Source organism: Zeugodacus cucurbitae, chromosome 3 (assembly GCF_028554725.1).
Source record: "Zeugodacus cucurbitae isolate PBARC_wt_2022May chromosome 3, idZeuCucr1.2, whole genome shotgun sequence".
NCBI classification, from domain to species: Eukaryota; Metazoa; Arthropoda; class Insecta; order Diptera; family Tephritidae; genus Zeugodacus; species Zeugodacus cucurbitae.
In genome coordinates this window covers 46,947,343-46,974,387 of record NC_071668.1, presented here as the reverse complement: position 1 = coordinate 46,974,387, position 27,045 = coordinate 46,947,343, and the positions used below count along the sequence as shown (strand labels likewise).

The 27,045-nt window shown below is 40.9% G+C and overlaps 1 protein-coding gene across 3 annotated transcripts in view; it reads left to right on the top strand.

Annotated features, from left to right (window-relative positions):
* Window positions 1-27,045, top strand: part of LOC105217953 (tyrosine-protein kinase Dnt) — a 150,153-nt gene that overhangs the window by 49,857 nt on the left and 73,251 nt on the right. Inside the window, exon 2 of one of the 3 annotated variants that reach the window (XR_008470468.1) lies at window positions 140-26,553. The exons of the other annotated variants lie outside the window; for them this stretch is intronic. The gene's annotated coding sequence lies outside the window, so the exon portion shown is untranslated. The remainder of the gene's footprint in view (window positions 1-139; window positions 26,554-27,045) is intronic. 3 annotated transcript variants of the gene reach the window in all.

The window sequence follows — 27,045 nt, the reverse complement described above, 5'->3', positions numbered from 1 at the left end:
ACATATGTATATAGACAAGAAGTTTGAAGTAATACTACCTTATAAAACAATATAGTTATTGCATCAGTTAGTGCCTACCTGAACATTAATTCGCACAAACTCCTTCCCAACTAATCGAAACTCTTATCTTTTATTTCAGGTGAGTACGACTGTGCTTAAAACCCACAAGTGTATAGTCACTTTGCCGAAGGACTCGCAAGACTTTCGGAAGTATTGAAAACGCTTGAGTGCAAAGAGGCGGAAGGCGGTTAAACTGTTGCTGCCAAAGTGTCACAGACATTGCAAAGTTCTTACCTCATTTCCCTTCGCTGATGCTGCTGCTGCTGCAGCGTTGTGGCCGCATAATTTGCTCGTCTTGTCTGCGTGGACCGCCTGCTTCCTGCCTGTCGACTTGACTCGCAACATTTTGTGTGGCGCATAATCAGCTACTGGATTATGAACAGCGAAAAGTTTACTTTCACATTTCTTTTTATTTATTTATTTATTATTATGCTTTTTGCACAAGACTTGCTGGTTTGCGAGTATAACTGTTGCTTTTTGTAGTGCCTTTTATTGCGCGTATTTATATTTTTACATTTTTCACTTGCCTCGGCGCGTATGCGGCAGTGCAGTGGAATTCGGCATTAAGAATGATTTGTTCTTATTGTTTCGTCCATTCGCTGTGGAAAATAATGCAATTGCCTTTAGGGAAAGCGATAAAAAGCGAAGGCCAAGCAAATCTGTGGGGAGCCAAACGTCGAAAGGTGTAAACGCCGTTTGCGTTGGCTGACGGTTTAAAAGGCGGCAAAAGTTTGTAATCTAATGGCGGTTGACTAACAAAACAAACGTCGGAAAAAGAACTGAGTTGAAGAAAGCACAACAAAATCGAAAAAAAAAATCGCTGTGCAAAAATGCGTAAAATAAAACAGCCGCCAGTTGACAACATTTTTTTTTATATTTTTTCGCTGCAGCTATTTCAATATTGTAGTCGTGGTTGTTGGCGCCAACTATGCAACAGCCGGCAAACTGGCGGAAGGAAACGTCACTAGACAACGCGCGGCAACAATGCAGCTACGGTTGCACTGTGCACACATAATTACGAATTATTGTTATTATTATTGTTTTAGCATTTGCATTTTTACAGCACATTTTCTTTAAAGTACTGAAGTAATAATGATAAAGTTTGTTTTCATATTAGAAGCTAAGTTCTTCATTTTATAAGTTTACCTAACACTTATTAGACTGCATAATGTTTGGTATAAAAAATTAATTTAATGTAAGGCTTAGAAGATTTCATTTGTGAAGCATGGATAGACCAGGTTTGGGCAAGATCAAGTTGAGAAATGCGTTAATAGATTACTTTCGGGAACTTGTTAAAGGGTTGTTACGAATACATTTTTGAAATCCTGCGAGTTGTTGAAGGCCACTTAGATAGGATTCGCTTAGGTCTAATGAATGAGAATTTTGTGCAGTCAGGCATTGTTTCGAGCTTCTCTTTCAGTGAATTAGTCATTTTTTTTAAATACAATGAAGACGTCTCTTGTTATACCAACACCTCCAGCATTTGGGGGCCTCATGATATGAGAATCTGGAAGAGGTTTCGATAATGGAGCCACATAACCTTTTAAAATTCGCATAGACATCGTAAGGATGACTTCTCCTCGTGCATTACATGACGGCGCTCCAACTGGTCTCGCAAAGGACCAAAACTGGTTTATGTGTGGCTTATTGCCCTACCAGACTAACGTAACCTAACCTAAAGATCTGAAAAATCTTCCATGCGTCTTCGCTATATAAATGAAAAGATTGGGGAAACGCAGTCTCCGTTCCGTATTACACGTAATTTTTTTATAAAACGCATAATGCATAAGTCTATTATTCCATGTGAGTTTTCTAAGTGTAGCCTTTGCTAATTACGTACTTTAGATATATACTTTTAGATTCGTTTGAATTTGGTTTCCTTCGGTATAGAAGAAGAATAATAATTTAAAGAAAAATAATATAATAAATAATTATTATTTTTCTATCCAGTAATTTGTCCGTGCAGAAGTCAGGAGTCGCCGTCGTCACCGCCAAAAACCATTAGATTGGCGACCGAGTCTCACGGTTTATTTAAAAATTATTTAAATTCTCTAATAAATTTTCCTGATGGCACCTGACTAATGATTTTTACGTTGATTTATTGATTATTCATACAAAAATACCTCAATTACATTTCTCTAGCAGGTAAATAATAATATTGTAAATAAGGGTTAATGCATATGACTTGACGCCCTCTTCAAATGACAGCTGCACACGTACATGAATGTGTATATGCAGCGACTTGGCTGCAGCAACATGTTGCAAGCAAAACACGTTGTCTAGTGTACTGTGGCGACAGCGCATATATATGTACTTATACATATATGTATGACCGTCATGTGCAAATGGAAATGCATGCAATTCGTAAGTGAATGCCGAGTTAGAGTGTAAACGCTCGATTGGTAAGTGACCATTCAGCCGGAACCCAGTCGTCGGTTCGAAAAACGGTTGTATTGGACATATTGGTCTTATGATTAATGGCACGCAGAAAGCTTTCAAAGCAACCTGACAGTCGTCGTTGCGAGCCTCAATACGTTAAGATACGGGCATACGGCAGTGTGTGTGTGTCTTTTCCAGCATGTTACCTGACGCTTCAACTGGTAGCCAGAGTGTTAACTGTGTGTGCGCGTTTGTGCTATGCCTAGGCCCCTCAAGTATGTTTTTGCTTGAGTGGCTTGAGTGGCGACTTCAGGAGCGGCAGCTTCAAAATGAGCCAAATTAATTATGTTGAACTTTTTAAACCCAACGCAAACACGGCCACCACGTTTTGTTGCAAATGAAAAGCAGAAAACCAAAAACAAAAAAAAAACACGAACTTGTATTCAACACACGCTTCTGGCATGTAGCACACACGTTGCATACACACAAGCGCAACGGTGCACATTTGTGTACCGATAAACAAACCAGTTAAAATGAAAAAGAAGTAGTTAATTTATTTTACCAGTTGGTGGTAAATTTAACACGCTATAAATTTCAAAAAACCAACAAGCTAAACAAGACACGACGAATGCGAATGCGAACCTTCAAACACACACGTACCAATATGCATACGCACATATGGTGTAGAAGTAGGCTGCGCGAGTCGGCGGGGCGCAGGCGCAGTTGTTGAAGAATGCAATCGATCACTTTGCCATCGCTTCCGCAGACTTGTGCGCTTCTTGAGCGAAATGGAAGAAGGTGCAGCACGGCGATGTGACAGGCCTACACCGACGTTGTGCACCGCATGATCTTCATGCATATATGCACAGTTGCTATGTACTCGTATGTACGTACGTTAATTATGTAAGCGTCATGCTGTTGCTGCCACAATCACATTGCCACAAGAAGAAAACGCAAGCCAACTATGAGTGGAACGAAGCAATCGGATTTGCTTAGTTTAGGGAAAACATTTTCAATTTGCCTTTAGAGCTTTTAATTGCAAGCGATTGCTTTGTGCTAAGCAGCTCTTAAAATGTAAATCTATCTTATTTTTATTTTCAAGATTAGACTTGTATGAAATTTAAATGACACACTAGCGGGGCAGATAAGTCTGTTTCATCGTTTTAAACATTGTAGCAACAGCTGTTTTCACTTTTGTAAACTTAAAAAGTTTTGAGGAGTAATGCTTACTTCATAAAAGCGAATTATCAATCATTGTTAAGATCAATAATGATAAAAAATGAAAAATTATAAAAATTAAATATTTAGTTCAAACTTTTTATTGTCTCGAAGAAACATATTTAATTAGGGACTATAGAAATTTGACTGGAAAATATTTTAAACGCTGCCATTGTGACGTAATTTCTGGCGAACCCTCTGGAAGATATTGTATCCGCGTTGTCTGCAAAAATCCTAGCAGGATCATCAGAAAACACATTAAACTAGAGGTCGGAAATTAAACTTTCAAAATCTGTATTACACCATCGTTGTACTTTTCCTAAGGGCTCTATGTAATCAAAATTTGTTCCCATTGTGACCATATTATTGTTCTTCCGTCGTACTATTGCAATCTCATTATTGTCAAAACGATAATCATATTTTAAGAGTTTAACTACTCGTTCACCAAGCGGATCTTTAGTCACCTCTCCGAATGAGATAACATAGAGGTCTCCCCTCTTTTGTCAGTTGAACTAGTGGATAAACCGTTATCAACAAAATTCAGGTTTATTTTGATTTCTAAGAACCTTTTTTGACTTATTGCATTTACAACCACTAGAGCACGAATATGGTAATCTACACTACAACAAGCACGCTCTGTCGGAAGTTGGTGATAACCACTCAAAAGCAAAACTCCAAGAAATCATTTCACTTATTCTATGCTTAGGTCAAATTTATGTCTGTTATTTTGATTGGTGTACATAGCGCTATTTTCAGCAGTCATTGTAAGAACATAAATGTCAATAATTTTCCCAAACAAGTTGTTTTTGAACCTAATTAGTGGAGTGATATTTCATGTTATAATTAGGTGAAACCCATCTCCGAACTGGTTCACAAAAATTACCCTGATCGACTCTTTTGCGCTTAGTAAAGCATGTACATATACATATGTCTCTTCATCACTTTCATTTTAATCGGAATCGTCTAGTCGACGTGAGGAACTACATCCATTATTCCAGTTACATAATTTGGCAAGCCAGAGCATACCAAATCGTCTTCACGAATGACTATTATGTCTTATTTCTCCATTATCCAATCAATGACCTTCTGTAGTCTTAAGAAATCATTCTGACTCTTAAATACCTAACGATATGCCGTAATTATGCTTATGGAAACCACATATAAAATGTTGATAGTTACACTATTTGTGCCAATTAACAATATTTATTAATAATATTAGTTTCCTAGTTTTTATGAGAACACTGAAGTCTAGTTCAGGAAACTTAGCATTAACTCTCGTTGAAGGGCAAAGATACTCGCTAGCAGCATTCATATACTTTAGGTATAACTATATATTTGTATTTTGGAAGTAAGTTAACTTTTCCATAAAGAATTTAATTAGATTTTTTAAGAAGGACATCGTCATCACTAATAAAAACAAATTTCTCGACATCGACTAACTTTAAGGTTTTATTAAATCATGTAAATTGCCTTGTATTGCAGCAGCCTAAAATTAAAACTATTGACTGTGAGTTTTTCAATTTCCACCTTTACTTATATTTCGCTTTTGTGCTTTTCCAAAGTTATTCAACAAAAATCCATTTGAAATTAATGCCAAAGTCTAATGATATTTTCTACGTACTAAAGAGAATTCAGTGGAAGTTTTCTTATGACAAAGCGCTGCAGCCGCCTTTTAGGTTCAAGTTCAATCAAATTTTGCCTGGCTACTTGCGTTGCCACGTTTTATTTATTTAGTTTTTTTTTTGGCAAAGTTTTTCTATGCTTCTTATGTGCTGCTCTGGCAATTCATGCATTGAATGCAAATATTGTTGCTTGTTGTTGTTGGTGATACCTTGAAGCTGTTCCTAAGCATATGCATAATTCAAATGAGCTGCCTTTTTTATTTGTTATTTTTTCGCTCGCAGGCTTTGACTTTCCATTGGATGCTGCACGTTCCATGTGAGTTGACAAAAAGCCTTTGGAATACTCGTATGGGTCGTCTTTTAGCCTGCCAGTGCTCGCTTTCAGCTGCACTGCTGGACTTTTCCGTAGCCAGTTCGTGTGGGATTTTCTTGCATTTGCCTAGACGTCGCCTCCTACGGCCATACACATTTGATTTGCATACAAATACGTGGTGTTGCAAGACGTGTTGAACGTGCAACATGCAGTCTGCCGCACTCAAGTGCACCTCATCGCGCTGAACGACGTACTCTAGAGAATCTTTGCTGTTTGCCAGTTGCACTGCATTCACAGAGATTGCCTGCGGTGGCTCTATGCCGGCCACCCATCCGTCACTACGAGTACAGCTCAGCTATTTCTGATGTACGTTGCAGCAGTTGCAATTGTCGATTGCGTTGCTCGTATTGTTGTTGTTTGAATTTTTATTTATTTATTTATGTGCTTTTGAAATTTGCAATTTCGGCTGTTGAGTGCACTTTTAATCTATTCAAGCAGGCGAAGGAGCGGCATGCCAACCGGGCGAGTGGTCTTTTGGTCTTTTGTGTGTTGCACTCTCATTGCTTAGGCAGCCAATTTTTCTATGAAACGATTTTGGCTACTACATGCAACTGCCGTGTGGTTCGCCTGTGGCCAAATAATCCTGTCTGCTGCATATGTAATGCGCATTTGTCGCCCTGTCATCGTGCGCTCATATCCATAGATGCGTGTGTGTATTTATGCAAATTTTTCGTTTATTTTTAAGGTGCAGAAAGCCTCGATTCTGCTGCTGCTGCGTATGCATATGCGAACGCCTTTGCAGCAGTGACATGACTGTTTAGGGCATGACAATGCCAACAGCTTGCATCATTGCGCTAGCTTCTTGCCACAAACTGCTAGCATTGCATCTAAAGATGTGCTGCTGTGCTGTGTTGGCAGTTCATTCGTCCATTATGAGTGCAATCAATCTCGATGGCCACGCTAGATATGTGGGCAAGCTTGAAGAAATGCGTCACAGTAACAATAACAACAAGATGTACAGCGAAAGCCAACATTAACGAGCACTTTATAAGTACATACATACAACCTGCAACTCAGCAAGTGAGTTGGTACTTATCTCCATGACTGCATATTTTGATTATGCCACACCAGCATTTCTTGCTTGTTGATAGTTTAAGTTGCAGGTTTTAAAGACGATTGCTTAAGCAGTTGCCGTTTTAGCCAATAACGTTTCACCGCATTCTGACTTCCACTACATAAACTCACTAACAGCAACAGCTTAAATTTTGCCTGCACGCTGCAAGCGTTCGTTTCACTTCCTTTTCAAACCCAGCAATACTCGGCTGCCGCTTTTGTTGTACTAACTCTTCGCTCAAACTTCAAATTACAAAAGCGCACATCAACTACGCAAATCACATCCAATCATTGGAAGCCCTTCGCCGACTTCAGTCCGCCACAACGTTGTGTTGCAACCCGCATCTGCAGCCGTTGGCCAATGGTCTTGCTTCTGCGCCCTCGCCACGCTCGAGTACGCTTGTCGAGGTTAGCTGCTGCAATTGATTCTTTGGCTTTCAGTTATCGCTGCTGGCTAGCCTCGCATTTGTTGGCCATGATTAAGCAATTTGATGTGTACATCTTGATAACAGTGTGTTTACATAGAAGTACGCTTAAATCCGCATAGCATTTCCTTATTCCACGCCAATGTTGCTGTGCATCCGCTTGGCTTATGTTTGCCTGGAACATTTCCTGGTGAATGCTGCTGGCTCTTTCAATTTGCGTTGCCGGCAGATGAGCTCGACAAGATTTCAACTTTTCCTGGCACCCAGAAAGGTCACGTTGTGTACGTTTACTAGCCCTAACATATGTACAGAAATACATATATGTAGTTGTCTATAAGTCTGTATTTAAATTTAGAGGGTAAAAATCAAATTCAATCCTTTGAGTTGTGAGCGGTTGCTACCATTTCTTATCATCCCTTTCACATACATATAAGTTTAGTTCGCAATTCAAAGTTTTCTCCCACTACCAGCAATTTACATGCATATTACACAAGTACGTTTACATATATATATTTATATGTGTACTTGCGGAAGTTCAGTGTGGACAATGTATCATCGATTGCTGGCGGGCAGCTCCCTATTGCGACCATGAATAAGATTTCCTAACTATTTCCGCTTTAAATAGAATTATTTACTTTTTTAGTTCGTACAAGTACATTCTAAAAGTTTTCGAAAACTTACAACTATACAGACATAGTTATGGTACATGCATGTGTCTTTCATTTAAAGTTAGTCTTCTAATTTTTTAAAAAAATATTAAATAAAATGGCATTACTTTTAATTTAGGTTAGGTTAGATATCTGGATCTCACTTGGACAGTTTTGAGCGCTGACTAGAGCATACTGTCATTGATTTCAATGCTAATAAAGCCGCTCTACTGTCGGAGTGAGTGCATACCTGTCTAAAGAAGGCAGCAGTACCTTAATGACAGCTATCTCTGCCTGAAAGACGCTGCATTTGTCTGGCAGCCGAAAACTGGAGAATTGCTTAGCTGGTGTGACCTTGTCGAGCGCCATCCACCAGATGACAACTCCATAAAACAATATTGGTTTAACTATGGTTTCATAGAGCCAAAAACCACCGTTGGTGAGAGTCCCGTTGGTGAGACTCCCTTTTTCCAATAGCTCTTCTACAGCAGTAAAGGGCTATCGAAGCTTTTCTCACTTTCTCTTCAATGTTTGGCTTCCACGAGATTTTCTTGTCCAGGATAAGCCCCAGGTACATCACCTTGTCTCCCAATGAGGGGGGAGTGGCATATCAAATTTTGTACCTCCTTCAAATTAATACCAGTTCACTGTCACTGGGATTAATGGCTAAGCCACTTCAGCGCTCATCTCACATATGGTCTTTAGGAATTTTTCTTTTACCATAAGAGCTACATGATCCGCATATGCTATCACATGGCAGCCTCGATCTTCGAGGTTCCTCAGTAGTTTGTTCACCACCAAGATCCAGAGCTATGGAGAGAGAATCCCGACTTGAGAGGTGCCCCTATTTAACTTTCGACGTGCATATGCACTACACCATTTCGCGGCCACAGTTCTATCGCATAGGAGACTATAGCTGATATACTTAAAGTTCGTTTCTACCCAAATATATCGAGCACGCCAATGACCACTTCCGTTCTTACATTAATAAAGGCTTCCTCGATATCCAACATACATACATAAGCCAATCGCGTATTCCTCATTATATCCTTAAAGGTACTCCTCCTAAAACTGGGTTTGGCATGCATTTATGAACTATAATAGAGGAGGATGGAGTCATATGTAGAAGTTCACGTAAGTGAGGAAAGTTTCTGACTGCCATTCACTTGGGAGTGGCCAGGAACGATTCTTTTACATGTGGCTCAAGCAGCTCACAACTTCCGGTCTTAGACCAAGTATCCTCTGGGTAGCCAACAGACATCCGTCTGGAAGCGAGCTAAAGTGAGAAGGCGAATCCCGCTTATGCGGTTGTGCGTAGGGCTTGGGTCCCACCACATAAAAACGAATAACCAGTGAATAAGAAGCACAGGCCTCGGATGAGAAACCCCCCTTTTGATGACGACCACGGCAAACGTATAAAGGACTATGATTTAAGGGCATGCACCTGGAATGTCCGGACCCTTAATTGGGAAGGTGCCTCTGCCCAGCTGGTTGATGTCCTCGTAAGAGTAAAGGCTGACATCACCGCAATCCAAGAAATGCGATGGACGGGACAAGGACGGAAGAAGGTGGGTCCTTGTGACATCTACTACAGCGGCCATATAAAGGAGCGCAAATTCGGTGTGGGATTCGTGGTGGGAGAGAGACTCCGTCGTCGAGTCCTGGCATTCACTCCGGTGGATGAACGTCTAGCCACAATCCGCATCAAAGCGAGGTTCTTCAACATATCGCTGATTTGCGCCCACGCCCCGACGGAAGAGAAGGACGATGTGACCAAAGATACCTTCTATGAGCGCCTAGAACGTACCTATGAGCGCTGCCCCCGCCACGATGTCAAAATCGTGCTTGGCGATTTCAACGCTAGGGTGGGTAAAGAAGGTGTCTTTGGCACAACAGTCGGAAAATTCAGCCTCCATGACGAAACATCACCAAACGGTCTGAGGCTGATCGACTTCGCCGGGGCCCGAAATATGGTCATCTGTAGCACTAGATTCCAGCATAAGAAAATCCATCAAGCTACTTGGCTGTCCCCGGATCGAATCACTCGCAACCAGATCGATCATGTTGTGATAGATGGACGACATGTCTCCAGTGTTTTTGATGTGCGTACGCTTCGTGGTCCCAACATCGACTCGGACCACTATCTTGTAGCAGCTAAGATACGCACCCGCCTCTGTGTAGAAAAGCGCACACGTCAACAAACACAAGGAAGGTTCGACATCGAGAAGCTGCAATCACAACCGACAGCCGAACGATTTTCTACTCGACTTGCACTCCTGCTCTCTGAGAGCACTCATCAGCATCTCGGTATAAGGGAGCTGTGGAACGGCATATCAAACTCCTTACGTACAGCTGCAACCGAAACCATTGGCTTTCGGAAAAGCCAAAAAAACAGCTGGTATGATGAGGATTGTCGTCTCGCAGTGGAGAGAAAACAGACTGCCTACCTCGCAATGTTGCGATCGACCGCAACACGAGCGGGATGGGAAAGATACCGAGAGCTGAAGAGGGAAGCGAGACGCATTTGCAGAAAAAGAAAGAAAGAGGCAGAAATGCGTGAGTATGAAGAGCTTGACAAGCTGGCCGACAGGGGTAATGCTCGAAAATTTTACGAAAAGATCCGGCGACTAAGTGAAGGTTTCAAGACCGGAGCACACTCCTGTAGGACCCCCAGCGGTGATCTAGTGGTTGATGACCAGAGTATACTGTGTTTGTGGAGGGAACACTTCTCCAGCCTGCTGAATGGCAGTGAAAGTACAACACCAGGAGATGGCGAACCCGATTCCCCAATCGACGACGATGGAACAGATGTTCCATTGCCCGACCGTGAAGAAATTAGAATAGCAATTACCCGCTTGAAGAACAACAAGGCGGCGGGGGCCGATGGATTGCCGGCCGAGCTATTCAAATACGGCGGCGAAGAGCTGATAAGGTGCATGCATCAGCTTCTTTGCGAAATATGGTCGGAAGAAAGCATGCCCGACGATTGGAATCTTAGTGTACTCTGCCCAATCCACAAAAAGGGAGACCCCACAATCTGCGCCAACTATCGTGGGATAAGCCTCCTTAACATCGCTTATAAGGTTCTATCGAGCGTACTGTGTGAAAGACTAAAGCCCACCGTCAACAAACTGATTGGACCTTATCAGTGTGGCTTTAGACCTGGAAAATCAACAACTGACCAGATATTCACCATGCGCCAAATCTTGGAGAAGACCCGTGAAAAAAGGATCGACACACACCATCTATTTGTCGACTTTAAAGCTGCTTTCGACAGCACGAAAAGGAGCTGCCTTTATGCCGCGATGTCTGAATTTGGTATCCCCGCAAAACTAATACGGCTGTGTAAGTTGACGTTGAGCAACACCAAAAGCTCCGTCAGGATCGGGAAGGACCTCTCCGAGCCGTTCGATACCAAACGAGGTTTCAGACAAGGTGACTCGCTATCGTGCGACTTCTTTAACTTGATGCTGGAGAAAATTATAAGAGCTGCAGAGCTAAATAGAGAAGGTACAATCTTCTACAAGAGTGTACAGCTCCTGGCGTACGCCGATGATATTGATATCATCGGAAACAACACCCGCGCCGTTAGTTCTGCTTTTTCCCGCCTGGATAAGGAAGCGAAGCGAATGGGTCTGGTGGTGAACGAGGACAAGACGAAATATCTCCTGTCATCAAACAAACAGTCAGCGCATTCGCGTCTTGGCTCCCACGTCACTGTTGACAGTCATAACTTTGAAGTTGTAGATAATTTCGTATACCTAGGAACCAATATTAACACCGATAATAATGTCAGCCTTGAAATCCAACGCAGAATCACTCTTGCCAACAGGTGCTACTATGGACTGAGTAGGCAATTGAAAAGTAAAGTCCTCTCTCGACGAACAAAAACTAAACTCTACAAGTCCCTCATCATTCCCGTCCTACTTTATGGTGCAGAAGCGTGGACGGTGTCAACATCCGATGAGACGGCACTAGGAGTTTTCGAGAGAAAGGTTTTGCGGAAGATTTACGGTCCCTTAAACATTGGCAACGGCGAATACCGCAGAAGATGGAATGATGAGCTGTATGTGTTGTTCGACGACATAGACATAGTCCAGCGAATAAAAAGACAGCGGCTACGCTGGCTGGGTCATGTTGTTCGAATGGATGAAAGTGCCCCAGCTCTGAAAGTTTTCGATGCAGTACCCGCTGGTGGAAGCCGAGGAAGAGGGAGACCTCCACTCCGGTGGAAAGACCAGGTGGAGAAGGACCTGTCTTCACTTGGTATTACCAATTGGCGCCAAACCGCCAAAAGGAGAGATGCGTGGCGCACTGTTGTGGACTCGGCTATAACCGCGTAAGCGGTTTCTACGCCAGTTAAGAAGAAAGAAGAAGAAGAATAGAGGATTGACAAGTTTTACGCAGAAGAAGCAACATAAAATATTTACATACGTATATATGTATGTACATATACAAGAATGAATAGTATACTGCAAATAAGTTGAAATAATTGGCTAATTCCTGTATATTAACCAACTTTATTCCTTAACATACAGTAAGCTGTAATGTTCCATTAAAGCCGATGACATATCCAACCCCAAGAAATACTCCAACGCCTTCGTATGTGAAATTAATATACTGTAATCAATTCTTTTTCGCCTACCTTTTTGGCTTGCCAATTTAATCAAATAATGTTTACGCAATATTACTTCCGATCTTAATTATCTTCCATCCATATAAATCATTACCGACCAAATAAGAAATGGCTACAAACACTTAAAGAAAGCAATAGCAAAAGAATCTCATAATGGCAGCTCATCAGTGCAGCATATTAAGTGAAAAACTATTTTTTTTTTGTTGCTTTATTCGCATGTTTTTGTTTTGGTCTGTTATGCCCGGCAGAGATTGAGCTCGTTCTGAGAATGAGATGAAGTAAACAGTGAAGACTATTTATATTACACATGCACATACAAGCATATGTGCTTAAGTCACTTAATCCCGAAATCTTAGTTGACTGGAGCAACGGAGATGGATGGTATTTATTTCAAAAGTGCATGTAGGGAATGGTGACCAATTTTTGTTGATAAAAGCGGTATTCCTCTTGTGACTTGATGCGAATATGAACAAAAATTATCATTCAAAGTAAATTAAAATAAATTCAGTATGTATTTGGTGTATAATTTCTATCAAAATATAAGTGAGCTCATGTTTTCTGGAAGAACGGATATCCCTATGCAACGGGACCAATTAACTATTCATTATATAGTACCAAGTAGTCGTTTAAATTATCTACTCGAGGTGTTTACTTGTGTTTCTTCCTCATTTTGCCGTTGAGTTCAGCCGAAGAATGTGTCCCCAAGGAATTGGTTTGGATACCTACCGGAATACCGTTCTTATTATATATTTAGGAATACTATAAATATCTTAATTGATAACATTGACGTATTGTAAAAATCTGCCTTATTGGACCGACCCGGAAAACTCCCGTGTAACGAGTTTCAAGCGGATCCGATTTATAAAATCTGTCCTACATATTGGTTTTATGTCAAAACCCTGATCTGATGGAGTTAAATGTACCTCGGATTCAGATTCAGCGACCCCAGAAACATAAGGTACACATTGAAGGCCCCCAAGTCAGAACCAATTTTTTTTGTGTGACGGTGTAATCTGTGGGTGTAAGGATTGAGGAACGTAATGCTTTCTGCTGTTTATTTAGCGTAAATGATATAGTTTTTCTGTTGGGACAAAGAAAAGGATTATTTATTAAATCTTAAAAGTCCATATTTCCTCTCTCGACGAACAAAAACCGAAACTCTACAAGCCCCTTATCATCCCCATCCTTCGGCTATTACGTGGTGTCTACACCAATTAAGAAGAAGAATCTTAATTACTCTCAAAACCCATTTATTTTAAAGTGAGTTGAAAAGAGAGTTTCCAATAATAATGCTGCAACACAATCAGAAATAAGGTGTTAAAATTTATTGAACAACTAAAATTCGGTACCAATCATACAATCCCGGCAATGAAACAAAGAGTTCCCGAAAACTCCTCGTGACATCACTAGTCAGTATACATAAGTATGAATGAATGTGTCAGCTCATCTGATAAATAGCCGTGCTAATGTTTATCTGTGGAGTAACGCCACACGCGTCTATTATTGTTGCTGTTTGCTGGTTTATTGCCGCCGCAAATATTTCGTTATTTATTTGATTGTCGAAATTGCCTTGGCGTTATTGTTTTCGTACTCAATATCCACTCTTTCGCAAATTCCGATTTTTTCGCTGCTCTCCTTTGTCCTTGGTAAGGTCTGCATGGTCGTCAGTATGATGTTGACATTTTTGGCGTGGTTGGTTTGTTTATCTACTCGGTTGCCCGCCTGTCTGTAACTGTAATTTATTTGTTTAGCAACGCAAAAAAGTTGAAAATGAGTAGAGCAAATTACACGAGGAGCAGTGCGTGTGAATGGGCGAATAGTTTTAGTTTGAGTGAAAAAAGTGAAACTGGAAGTGACGCCTAACAAGCGCATGAATTTTGTAATTTTCATGTCACTTTGGGCGTCTACGAAGTTTCGACAGTCCGTTGCTAAGTGTGGACGCCTATGTACAACTGTTGCGGACTTAATACAAATACATTTCCAATTGAAAGCATTTTTATTGTGTTTTGGTGGTTTTCTTATCGATCTTCCTTTAATTGCACGAACACCACTTTCTTGGCCAACACACCACTAACGACCCGCACAAGTTTTGGTAACCGCTGACAGCCGTAGAACTCAACGCTTTCACCTACTTGAACACATTCCTTGGCACTTGACAGCGTTGAGGTTGCAGTTTTTCCTATGCCACCGCCACGTTTGCGAAAACATTTGTGGCATGTAGCACTTCTAACGCATAGCAATGGGACTGAATTGTGCCCAGATTTATTTGCGGGCGTAGTGTCGTTGGTGGATGCCAGCTTTGAATGCGCTTAATGAAGTGGACATAAACTGTTGCGCCAGCCACACCATTCGATCAAATCCACCTACATTATATTGCCCCATGCACAAAAGGTCCAACCACGCGTCTTTCCACCTCCACCACCTGCGCCGCCCCGTGCGCTACTTGAGCGTTTAGCGTGACATTCTGTTTTTAGTGTTGCCAGCACTTGAAGCCATTTCAGTTGGGGAAAGGGCGACTTAGCCAAGTGTTTCCTTGGTGACGCTTGTGTGGGAGCGGTGCTGGCGTGTTTGCGATTGGTAACCTTCAGTTGCTGCTGCTGCTGTAAGACGAAGTTAAAGTGTTGTGGCGTCAAACTTTATCCTTTGCTATCAGCAGTTCTTTACCTTGCACACCACCGATTTAAACAAAGTTTTGTATTATGCTTTTGGGGCTTCTAGGTGACGGGGGGTTGAAGACACCAGCATTGAGTAAGCAACCGTCAAACTATCAACAACTTTTAGTTGCATATTTGACTTTCGGGTAATACTAGCACAAGTGCACACACCAACATCAACTAGCGAGTGTGGATATGCAGGATATGAGTTTATTAGAAGTGCATTAAAGTTGTAATGTCTCATGGACAATATTGAAATTGCGCGTACTTACTTAGTTTCTTATAGTATGTGTAAGTACTTAGAGCATGCATATAATCTGAAATTAATCAGAATACAACATGAATATAGAACCTTACTTATGTTATAGGTAGATGTTGGCCGCCTCACACCCTCACGCTTTCGTCTCGGGTTCATTATTTGTCACGCTCGATTAACTAACAAATAACTTCCTACTGCCGTAATGACCCTGTAGAAATCGGTCGACCCTTTCTATTGTTTTTTATATTTTTGTATTTATTTTCACTATTGCCCCCTTTCATAGCAATCTATTTTTACTATCCTGCCTATTCATATGTTTGCACTAATTCTCCACACGGTCAACACATAACGGTCTTTGGCAATGCCATATTAATGTTTTTCCTCTTATAGCGCTTCCTTTTATTAACTTTGGGTCTGTTTGCTTTCCATTTCGGTTTGTTGCTCAATGTCGCTGCAGTGTTGGTTTTGCACTTCGTCGTTGTTTTGCCTTTGCTTTTGTTTTTTTTCTTTTTTTTTCATTTTCGTTAAACTTTTCCATACTTTTACAAGGTTCTGCTCTTTTCGGTTACTCATACCAAAGCTCATAGCAGTTAAGTGCTGAACACAAAGACGACGACACGACACGACGTAGCGACGGCTGATCACAAATGTCGCTTTAAAGCCAGCGTCTTGAACATTTTGAAGACGGCAGCGATATATCAAACAGCAATTTCATTGTTGCCGTACTAAAATCTTTCACTTCAATAAAATTTACATATTTAGTTTAAAGTGAAATTATTTACGCAAAAAATGTAAAAATGGTCGATTTATTTGTTTTAAATAATCGATTGGTATTATTAATGATATATCAAAGCTATTTTACGCTCCTTCTGGCAAAATAAGGTCATACTTTTTGAACTTTGAATAATTTTACATTTCACATATTAGTGGCAGCTCTATAGCGGCCATTGTCGTCGGCAAAATTAGAAACACTTCTAATTTGGCGACAGCGAAGACTTCAACCCTCTTGTTGTGAAGTCGTGCTGTTGTCAAAAAATCTGTCCCCATAAGAACGCTAGTATTTTAATATTTGACAGATGTCGCTCGTCGCTTGTCGTCTTCTATGTGTTTAGCACATTAGTCTCTCAGTCGCTATACTGCTGCCTTGCCCCACTTTGCCTCAGTGACGTCTATAAGTAAACAATTTAAATGTGTCACCCCGAAAATGAGGAATTCGAGTAAACAAACTGCAAATTACCCTTGGGTATTCATTCTACGCTCGTCCTCATGCGTGCGGTATGGGGGAATTATTCTATACGGTGTCCTTTGTTTTCTTCATATTCACTTATTTTTATATCTACGTGTCTTGTTCTATTCCAATAACTTCATACATACATATATTCCTTTACATCTTAGATATGTATTTATGAATATCAAAATGTATATATCTATATACTACCATGTAATATAAGACCACTGCTTGACTAATGCTCAAGAACTCAAGATTCGATTTAATCCAAATAAACAAACTTTTTAAAGCACGTGAATACAAAATTCTAGTACTGAAAAGGATTAACTTCAGGCTCCGAAACTATTAGGTAACGCCAGTCTTTCACACGCCTTTTTTCTGACCCGATTTTCTACAAATATGAACCACCCGCTAAAGATTTACACCGTTGCCTCATGCGTAACCATAATCAGCTGCTATTAAATCTAAAAGTAGGAATCTCGTCTTAAAGTGCTCAAAACAGAAGAAGTTAATATCTGTCATCAGAAAGTTTCTAATACATTCGCTAGTCGGCTTGAAACTTTTCAGATCTCTATGTATCAGTAGGAAGTAGCAAGTAGTAGCGGGCAAGTAGGAACCGCTGCTGACTGCATTTGCTGGAACTTCGCTACTTCAAACTGTTTCTCGGGGGCCACCGACCACATCAGACTAAGGTGCCATCCGCACAAATTAGGAATCTACTCGTCGGATTAGTACCGATTCTATGATCTAGTAGCGGAGACACCAAAGCATTTACTCCTTGACTGGCCGGCGATCGCGAAAAGGAAAAGGAGTGAGATAATGGGGGATCTACATCTCCAAAGAGACAGTATCGCGTCCATCAGTCTTGGAACACAGATTACAGGTGGAAGCTCTGTCATATTATTCAGACCATCATAAAATACCGGTTTTTATGACGGAATGTTTTAGGAAGGTAAAAACTGAGTATTTGTTGTAGGTTATCTTCAGTCTAGCCTAATAGCTTTGTATATTAATTTGAATACAGGAAGCTTGTCCACAGTGACTAACAATTTCAAGACGGCATACTCTTACCAGCAATTACTTGACCTGGATATTGTGGATTTTGTTCTTATACCGCCAGTGATCCTCAGAAAATTGGTGGGTTACTACCTCTTTGATGCGTTATTGACCCAAAGTCGTAACTCTGACAAGGTATATTAAAAAACACAACAATCCGAGACTTTTGTCTCAGTTGACCTTTCTAAATTAGTTTATTATAGGGGAATTTCAACTCACTTTAAAATGCGAGCTACTGATGTCGAAGCACAGAGCAAACACAATATTAAATCGGAATTCCTCCTATGGACGCCACTGTTTCCATTAGTGCACTTATTCTCATGGTGAAATGGAGCGGAAAAGGCAGATGCAAAGGGGCATATGAGTACACATGTTTATTTATGGACTACAATGACATTTTAATATACCCACATATCCCAGACGTTAGGTGGCGAGTACTGAGGTGTAACTCTTACGCTTTGAGTCATTTGCTATTATTGTCCAGCAACAGCTTGGTGAATGCGACCGCTGTGCGATAGAAGATGGTGGTGCAGGGATAGTAACTCGGCGCTGCTGTGAAACAGTTTTGAAAGCTTCTAACCGTTACCGAAGCGGGTGTACACGGGGTTAAGCAGTGATTTCAACTCATACATGAGCAGGAAATCGGTAAATTCGTAAGCACAGCAACGACAGCAATCACAAGTCGGCAGCCAGCCTCGCTCTAACCACAGTGTCGCCCACATTTAGTCTCGAAAGCAAATAAAATAAGCGCAAATAAAAAAGGAGTGAGCGCTGCCACACAAAAGGCGCAAACAACTTAAGAGTGTGGAGTGTGGGCAGCGGGAAGCGTGCCTCGAGAGGCATTTCAGTCTAGAAGGGCTTTTGCCCACGCACTGCACGTACATATGTATGCGTGTCTGTGGCGAAGGCTGCGGCTGCCAAGTGAAGCGTGCGAACACATTTTTATTTTCGGTACAAATCCAAAAGCAAATAAACCTAAAATCCTGAAATGTAAATAGACTGGGGTGAGCATCAACGAAATTGGTGGTAAAGGAATTGAGTTGAACGCAAATAATTCATGTCGACTGTTGCAGCCGCTTCGAGCGTAGAATGCGCTGCTGCTGCTGCCGCTGTCAATGTGACTTGTGCTCGTTGCATTTCGGCTTGTTAGTGCTGCTATTGTTCTTGTTGTTGCCGCTGCTGATTCGTCTTTGCGGTGTTTATTTACTTTTTTGCTTCATTGTATCTTCATTGTACATAAATTTTCAGTCGATTTGCCACTCGGTTAATCCTTGGTGCACGCATATACATATGTACGAGTTTGTATAAGGCAGACAGGCGGGCCAACTGGGGTGTTTGGGGAACGTCTGGCACGACCGGCGACTGGCAGACAAACAGACAATCAGTTGTGGCGAAATGGCGTAAATTGGCGCAGGCGGAAACATTTGATTTACATCTTGTTTACTCATACTTTTCACCGCGCACACAAATGTATACATCGTTTGCGAAGTTTTACAAGTCAAGTACATCGCAGCTTTCAAATGTGGTCGCGACTTTCGATGTGCGTTTGACGTTTTCAGCATTATCCAGTAAATAAATTGTCGGCATAAAAATTCTCATTCTTTAAAGCGTTGAAGCGCCAGGGCGTTAGCATTTTGTCGTTTTTTGCATGTTAAAGCAAACGAGAAATTAAGCAAAGAATTTTAACACACGAGCGGTGTTACTTGGAGGTGGTGCGCGTTGAACTGTGGCCAATAGACGCAAATCGAGCGCGCAACCGTCGCGAGGCCACAGTGCTGCCACCGCGCTTAATAAGCTAAGAAGCCCACACAGCTCACGTGACTACAAAGTCGCCGCCGTTGGCTGGTATCGCAACCTTGTTGTGGCATGCCACCGCTGAGCCGGCTTTGTTTATGTGCGTGCCACATCATGTGTTGGCCGTGTCATCCCCAACTCGCGGCGTTGGCAAGAGTCGGCAGGTTTTTGTGAACTGCGGCGTTTGGTATGCGATGCGGGGTGTTGGTTTGAGGAAATCGGATTTGCAAAATCATCTTTAGTTCGTGCAGCCAGGCAAAATTCACAAAAACAGCCGGCGGCGCTGAAAACAAAACAGCGACAATATGGTGTGTATAACAAAGGACCAAACAGCATTTATTTGCTTTCTTTTCAAGCGAAACATGGAATTTGTTGAAAAAACAGCAAACGCCGAAAACTGGCGGGGAAATATGAAAAATATGCCACAGCTTGAACGCTGTGAGTCTGTTTATCATTCTCCAGTTTTTCAGTTTTTTCACTCATCTTTTTTTTGGCAGAAAGTTACTAAAATTCCGTGTGTGTGTGTGCAAATTCGAGTCAGTTTAGTTGGGCATTAGCTCTTGCGACCACCTGTTGCTGCAGCCGTTTAAGAGTCACTTTCAGAGCAGCTTAATGGTATTGGGAAAAGGGTATTCTGGAAGTCAGCAAAATGTAGAAGACAAATAGGAAGTTAAAAGTAAAATATTTATCACAGGATGGATTAACCAATATGAACTTGACTTTAATCTTTACATTGCTTCCTTTTACTTTCGAAAGCAATAATTAATTTGTGATTTGTCTAATGCGAGGTTTGTACTTTACGTCGTGGTTGCTAAGATAACATTATTATTGGAGATAGCTTAAGGACATTAAAAGACAATGCTTCGTTCGCAAATATCCGATATTTTTGAACATATAAGTTGGTTAGGTTACTAGGCAGATATCTGCATATGCAGGAAGATTTCACTTCGACGGTTTTCACTTCAGTGGTCTTTGTGATACAAATAAAATCCTAATGGATCAAAAGACCCTTAAGATTCGCCAAAGCGCTGGGAATACATATGTTATAAACTTCTTCAGTCGGGTAATGCCAATTCTAGGCAATTCGGTAAGTTCGCCGAAAGTGAGCCTTCCAAGGGGTTTCAACGCATTTAGAGTACGTTTTCGCAACGGCTCGAAAAGCTTTTGAAAGTTCATAATGAATACTGATTATGGTGGAAACTGGCACTTGACCAATTGACCTACAACTATGGGGATTAGCTCTACATGGTCTCAAATAGTCGTTGCGAAGAATCTCATCAAATTGGTTTGGGAATAATTATATGGTACGCATGTATTGTATTCATATATCTGTTGCTAACAGAGATACGGCTTAAGGAACCAACTTAAGCTTTTAAAGAAATAATAAACACATAATCAAATTTAATAACTGAAAGTGAAATGAACAGTTTTCAGTTCGTATTTTTTTTTACAAGCATACCTTAACTACCACTATATAGATATATATACGTACATATGATACATTCAACGCTAGGTAAATCGTTTAAAGCAATATGTGTGGAAGCATACATAGAGTACGAGTGTACGCCCCGAGCTTCTTATACCCGTTGCACACTGTAGGGAAAAAACTTTAGAAAATATGGAAATATTAACTCCGGCACGAACGCGATTAATGTCAAGCGACGTGACAGCTAAAGAGGGATGTGTGCAAAGAGCAGAAAAAAGGAAGGGGCACACAAACTGACACAGTTCGGCGCACGGGTTCGTTCACGGTGGTCGGTGTGTGGTTTGCGCAAAAAACACTTCGAGGCTGCTGATGTGACAGACACATCGCTGTGACGCTGATGTGACAAGGTAGACAGCGAAGTGTAGCGGTAGTCCGCTATACACCAGACTACGCTGGCAGCAGTAGCAAAATCTGGATACACCGCAACAACAGTCATTTAAAGTAGTACCATTTAGTCAACAAGCATATAAGCTGAAATTTGCATGGGATGGGAATCTCCTACATGTGCTACGAAGTTTATCAATGAAATGTGAATTTAAGAAATACTAATTTGTCATTGAAATATATTGGTTTCCTCAAGTATATCTTATAGGATTTCTGGTTTTCATATTAGATTATGGTAAAAAATGCTATATAGTAATTCAATATTCGTTATTCCTATCAACAGTGTTTCATCCAGATAAACTACCTCGAATTGAAAGAAATCAGCTTCAAAATATCAGAAGTTTTCTAACAATATAAAGTCTGATCTTCATCTGAGGAGCAGCCACAGACCCTAACTAACCATACTGTGCTCAATATTTTTCTTGAGCCCACATCTCTCATCTTCTTTGACCTTCTTTGAAAACAAACGATGGATATGTGAAATTAAATACCAATTTTTTAACGAAATAAAACACTGTCGCGTGACTTCGGCACTGCAGCGAGAATGGGCGACTTTTGAAAATCGCTGCGGCGTAGACTGATGGACGGACAGCTAGTGGCTCCGTTGAAATGTGGTTGCTGCAGCAGCAAAAAGTAATTTGCTCGCAACATCACGACAATCAGCGAGTCCGCTAGCAGACGCACTCCCCAAAACGTCGGCAAAATAAGGGCATAGAAAACGCAGCAACAACTACAACAGCATCGACTGACAGGCTGCAGCAAACAACTAGCGGGCAACATGTTTATGATAAATTACTTCCGAACAAGATGATGACGAGGCAACGCGTTGCATGCGGCTGCACGCAGTCAGGCTGCAAGTTGCTGCTAACAAGCAAAGCCCAAACCATGTGTAGTTTACGCTGCCAACGCGGCAATAAACTGTTGTACAATAGTTGTCTTGGCCGAAAGGTGATGCATTTGTTGTTGTTGTAGTCGGTGTTGCTGATGTTGCAAATGCAAATATGTCAAACATTTACATGCGCTTGTTAATTTATGGCCGCTTCAGCGTAGCGGGGCCAAGCAATTTCGCAAGTTGCAAGATGCAGCTGCACAAAACCGAGCTGCTGCTGGCTAAAGGAGCAAAAGAACAGCCGAGAAAAAAAATCGCAAGGGTTATCGTACAATTGTGTAAGTGCACCCTGCAGTGAGCGGCAAAAATCACCAACAAAAAAAGAAACTGCGTATACTAAGAACATTACGAGGACGCACACAGAAAGTGCGGAAAAAGTTAAGAATTGGCATACCACGCTTGTTGCCGCAAATTGTTACCGAAACCGCTGAGGCGGGGCGGGCTCAATTCAATTAACGAATGTCAGAAATGATGGTTTGTGAAGGCAGGGGCGTTGAGAGGAAGTTAAATAGGTTTTCGTTAAGCGTTCGTGGACTCGGGCAGTTTGTTTATTTTGGCATGTATTAATATCGGTTGCACCTCCGAGTGTTTAGCAACAAGTGGCAAGCCGTCGGAGTACAGATGTGCGGAGTTAGGCACCTTAGGGCGTGAGCAAAAGGTGGAATCCCTATGAAAATATAATTATTTCAGCGTACGTGTTGTTGGGTAGAAATGTTCCGCGACTTTTAATAATTATAGACCTGATTCAATATGAATGCGTTTCCTTGTTCAGTTCTCACAGATGCAACTTAGAGACAAGTGCTGAACTGCCTTATATGCACGATAATAGATTATATTGAATTATCTAGTCACATTAGTCCAGTAATATTGAGCGCGTGATGAGCAAAGATCTGAGCTATAAAGCGAACCCAGTAATACAATTATCAATAAGAAAAGCATAATTTTGTTTTGTTGTCGGTACGAAATTGTACCGTTATTGTTGGCAATGTTTAAATATTATGGCGGCAATGAATATTCGAATAGCAATTACCCGTTTAAAGAACAACAAAGCGGCGTGGGCCGATATATTGCCGGCCGAGCTATTCAAACCTGGCCTGAAAAATCCACTCCCCATTCCGCATACCCTAAATCTTGGCGAAGAGACGCTGCTTTTGGCAGCACAAAAAGAATCTGCCTTTATCGTGTGACTTCTTTAATTTGATGCTGCAGAATTAAACAATGAAGGTACAATCTTCTAAAAGAGTGTACAGCTGCTTTTTTATTATTATTACAATTGTACCTAGTATGCAATGATTAAATACTAACAACAATTAAATTCATAACTTAAAAAATAACAATTAAAAGCTAAATGTAAGAGAAATTCATTTGCTGCTACAGTTGCCTTGCTAAGTCTGAAGGCTTTTTATGTTTCAGTCGGTTTTCTCGTTCAGCAGTACCGATGAGTCTGGATGCCTCTTTATTTACATGTTGTATAAGCCTCGTGAGTCCTTGCAAGTTTGGTTATTTCGCTTACTACTGCATTCACACCAAGATCACGGTGAAGGTTAGCGGATCTAACATACCAAGGAGCATTAACTATACTTATTTGTACCTTATTTTGGAAGCACTGAATGCAGGCAATACAGTTTTGACTTGAGCTCCATAGGCCCAAATTGGCTTTAGTACTTGATTATATATAAACAGCTTGTTTGCGATTGAAATCGTGGATCTCCTACCAACCAGATGGTAAAACTTAGCAAATTTGAAATCAAGCTCAAGCAATACAGCTGCTGACGTACGCCTATGATATCGATATCACAACACCCGCGCCTTTAGTTCTGACTTTTCCAGACTGGATAAGGAAGCGAAGAGAATGGGTCTGGTGGTGAATGAGGACATGACGAAATGTCCCCTTTCATCAAACAAACAATCCACGCATACGCGACTTGGATCCCACGTCACTGTTGACAGTCATACTTTCAAATTGTAGATAATTTCGTCTATCTTGGAACCAGCATCACCAATAACATCAGCTTTGAAATCAAACACAGAATCACTCTTGCCAACACGTGCTACTTTGGACTGGGTAGGCAATTGAAAAGTAAAGTTCTCTCTCGACGAACAAAAACCAAACTTTAAAAGTCCCTCATCATTCACGTCCTACTTTATGGTGAAGGAGCGTGGACGAAGTCAACATCCGACGAGATGAGGAATTTTCGAGAGAAAAGTTTTGCGGAAGATGTACGGTTCCTTAAACATTAGCAACGGCGAATACCACAGACGATTTAATGATGACCTGCACGTGTTATACGACGATAGTGCAGCGAATAAAAAGACATCGGCTACGCTGACTAGGTCATGTTGTTTGAATGGACGAAAGCGATCCAGCATTGAAAGTGTTCGATACTCGCTGGTGGAATCCGAGAATGAGGAAGACATCCACTCCTTTGGAAATATCAGATGGAGAGCTATCTGGTTTTGCTTGGTATTTCCAGTTAGCGCCAATTTGCGAGAAAGAGAGACCAATGGCGCATTATTATTGATTCGGCTATAATCGCGTAAGCGGTGTCTGCGCCAGTTAAGAAGAAGTTATAAGTTGGTGTTGTTCTTTTAACCATCGTAATATTTTTATTTAAGGAACCACAACAATTATTTTAAATACATACTTTTGTTGTCACCTGGTGAACTGCTTTTGAATTTATTTTTGAAACCCACTATTAGAGGACCATTAAAATTGTGGAAGTGTTGCTTGCATTTTTATATTTTGCCCATTTCGTTTGGGCAATAAATTTCACAACTCATGCCACAAACGTGCTCCACAAACAAACGTACATCTCTCTGTTGCACATAAATGGTTGAAATAATGTTAATCCTTGAATAATAATCATACGCAAATTTATGTCCTTGTGTGTGTGTTTGTGAAATCATTGCGTCTAGCAGCGTTGTATGTACGACGACATGTTGCCACCTGCTGCAACACTAGCCGCCACCTGCCACCGCAAATAAAACATTAATTTGTACATTTGTATAACGGCATTGTTGTTGTGCTTTGTTGTCTTTCTGGTATTTACTGTCGATTTTACGTTAAAACCAAATTAAATTATCTGTTTACATTGGGTGTGACAGTCAGTCTACATGACATTATGTTGTGGCATATAAACTCACAAGCCAGCTAGCCATTGTGTACACGTTGTATGTGTGTATGCATTTATGTTGCATGTGGCACGTTGCATCATTTGTTCGCGTTTCACATTTCGTAGATCTATTTAATTTCACTTTAATTTAATTGCGTCATCGCATTGCATTTCGTTCCGGCTTAAAATGTCGGCGTGTTTTTCAATGCGAAACGCAACGGTAGTCGGCGACAGACGTGCGGCTCATCGATTCGACCCAGCACTACCGCTTGCAGTCACCAAATCTACGAAATGGTTTCTTAACCCAGGGAGCAAAGGAGTGGGGTTTTGGATGACTACGAATTGTATTTTAGGAAATATGAATACTACAGTTACATATATTGCACGGAAAAATGTAGTTTGGAGCTTTATTGCGAAAGGTTGGAATACTCACTGGCACACGCCTTTACGATTGGGCTGACGGATGATGTCAAGAACAAGGTACCAGAGAAACAATGGAGCATCTCTCGTTCGCTTGAACTGCATTGTCAAGGCAACGGATCCAGCATGTCATGTCCTCAGTGTGAGAATCTGGAAGATAGTGAAGCCACATAACCTCTTAAAATTCGCGCAGGCATCCTGAAAGATGACTACTCCTCGTGGACTACGTGACGGCACTACATCTGGTATCGCAAAGGACCAAGACTGGTCTATGTGTGACTTATTGGCCTACCATACTAACCTAACCTAACCTTTATTGCGCTAGTCTCTGGCAAGTTTGTTGATTTTTTTCTCTTCTTAACGATAATCCCGACTTAAGATCCAAATTCTGAATCATAATTTATGGAAAATAGAGTCATTGGAATATAAATCCATAAAGTGTTGACTTTTTAATTAATAAAAAAATACTTGCTAAATAAATACTTGATATTTTTTTTATAGACTCGGAAGGCAATCGAAATATTCTAAAAATTTTCATTCTCAATTAATTTTGTTATGTGGGTGATTTAATCGCGTTTGGTACGTATGTGGGTGTTCACATCCATTGGCGAGTATAATCACGTGATGTACGAGTTACCATTCGCAATTGAACCATTTGCGTATGAATCCTTTTGCACGTTGCGGTTTTAGCACTAAACTCATAATTTGCGAATGACTGGAATGCTAACGGAAATCGGCTCATAAAATATTTTGTTTTGTTGGAATAATTGCAACCGAAAGAAATATATTCAAGTGAATGCTTTGTGAAAAACTACGAGCCACATGCGATTATGCTCGATCTGTTCAATAGTTGGCAGGTAAATGCGTTTTTGGAGCTATAATCGCCTTTTACAACGTTTTGCCGAAATTAGAGGGGCATTTTCAAGAACAAAGTGGTATCCGTTCTATCAATATTACACATGTAATTTAGACGGTTATTATATGAGATTTGTTAAATCGAAAATTTGTTTGATAGGCAAAGAGTACCTCAGATACGTGTATGGGCTTATATCTGAGAATAAATTAATCAATGAGTGGTCAAATTCATAATACTCTGATTTCAATAAATCAAGTGGTGTGCTACTTATTTGATGTGAAGGCATATATAATACTAGCAGACCCGGCCACACGTTTTCGTGGCTAAGGTATAAATTAAATTAAGTTGGTCCAATCTTGGCTTCGGCGACGATATTGATTTCTCTAGGTTGATTTATGTTACGCAGCATGATGACAACTCACACTACTTTTAATTGCAAAGTGAGTGGTGATAGTACAGGCAATTTTAAATAGTTTGGGTTAATTGACTACGT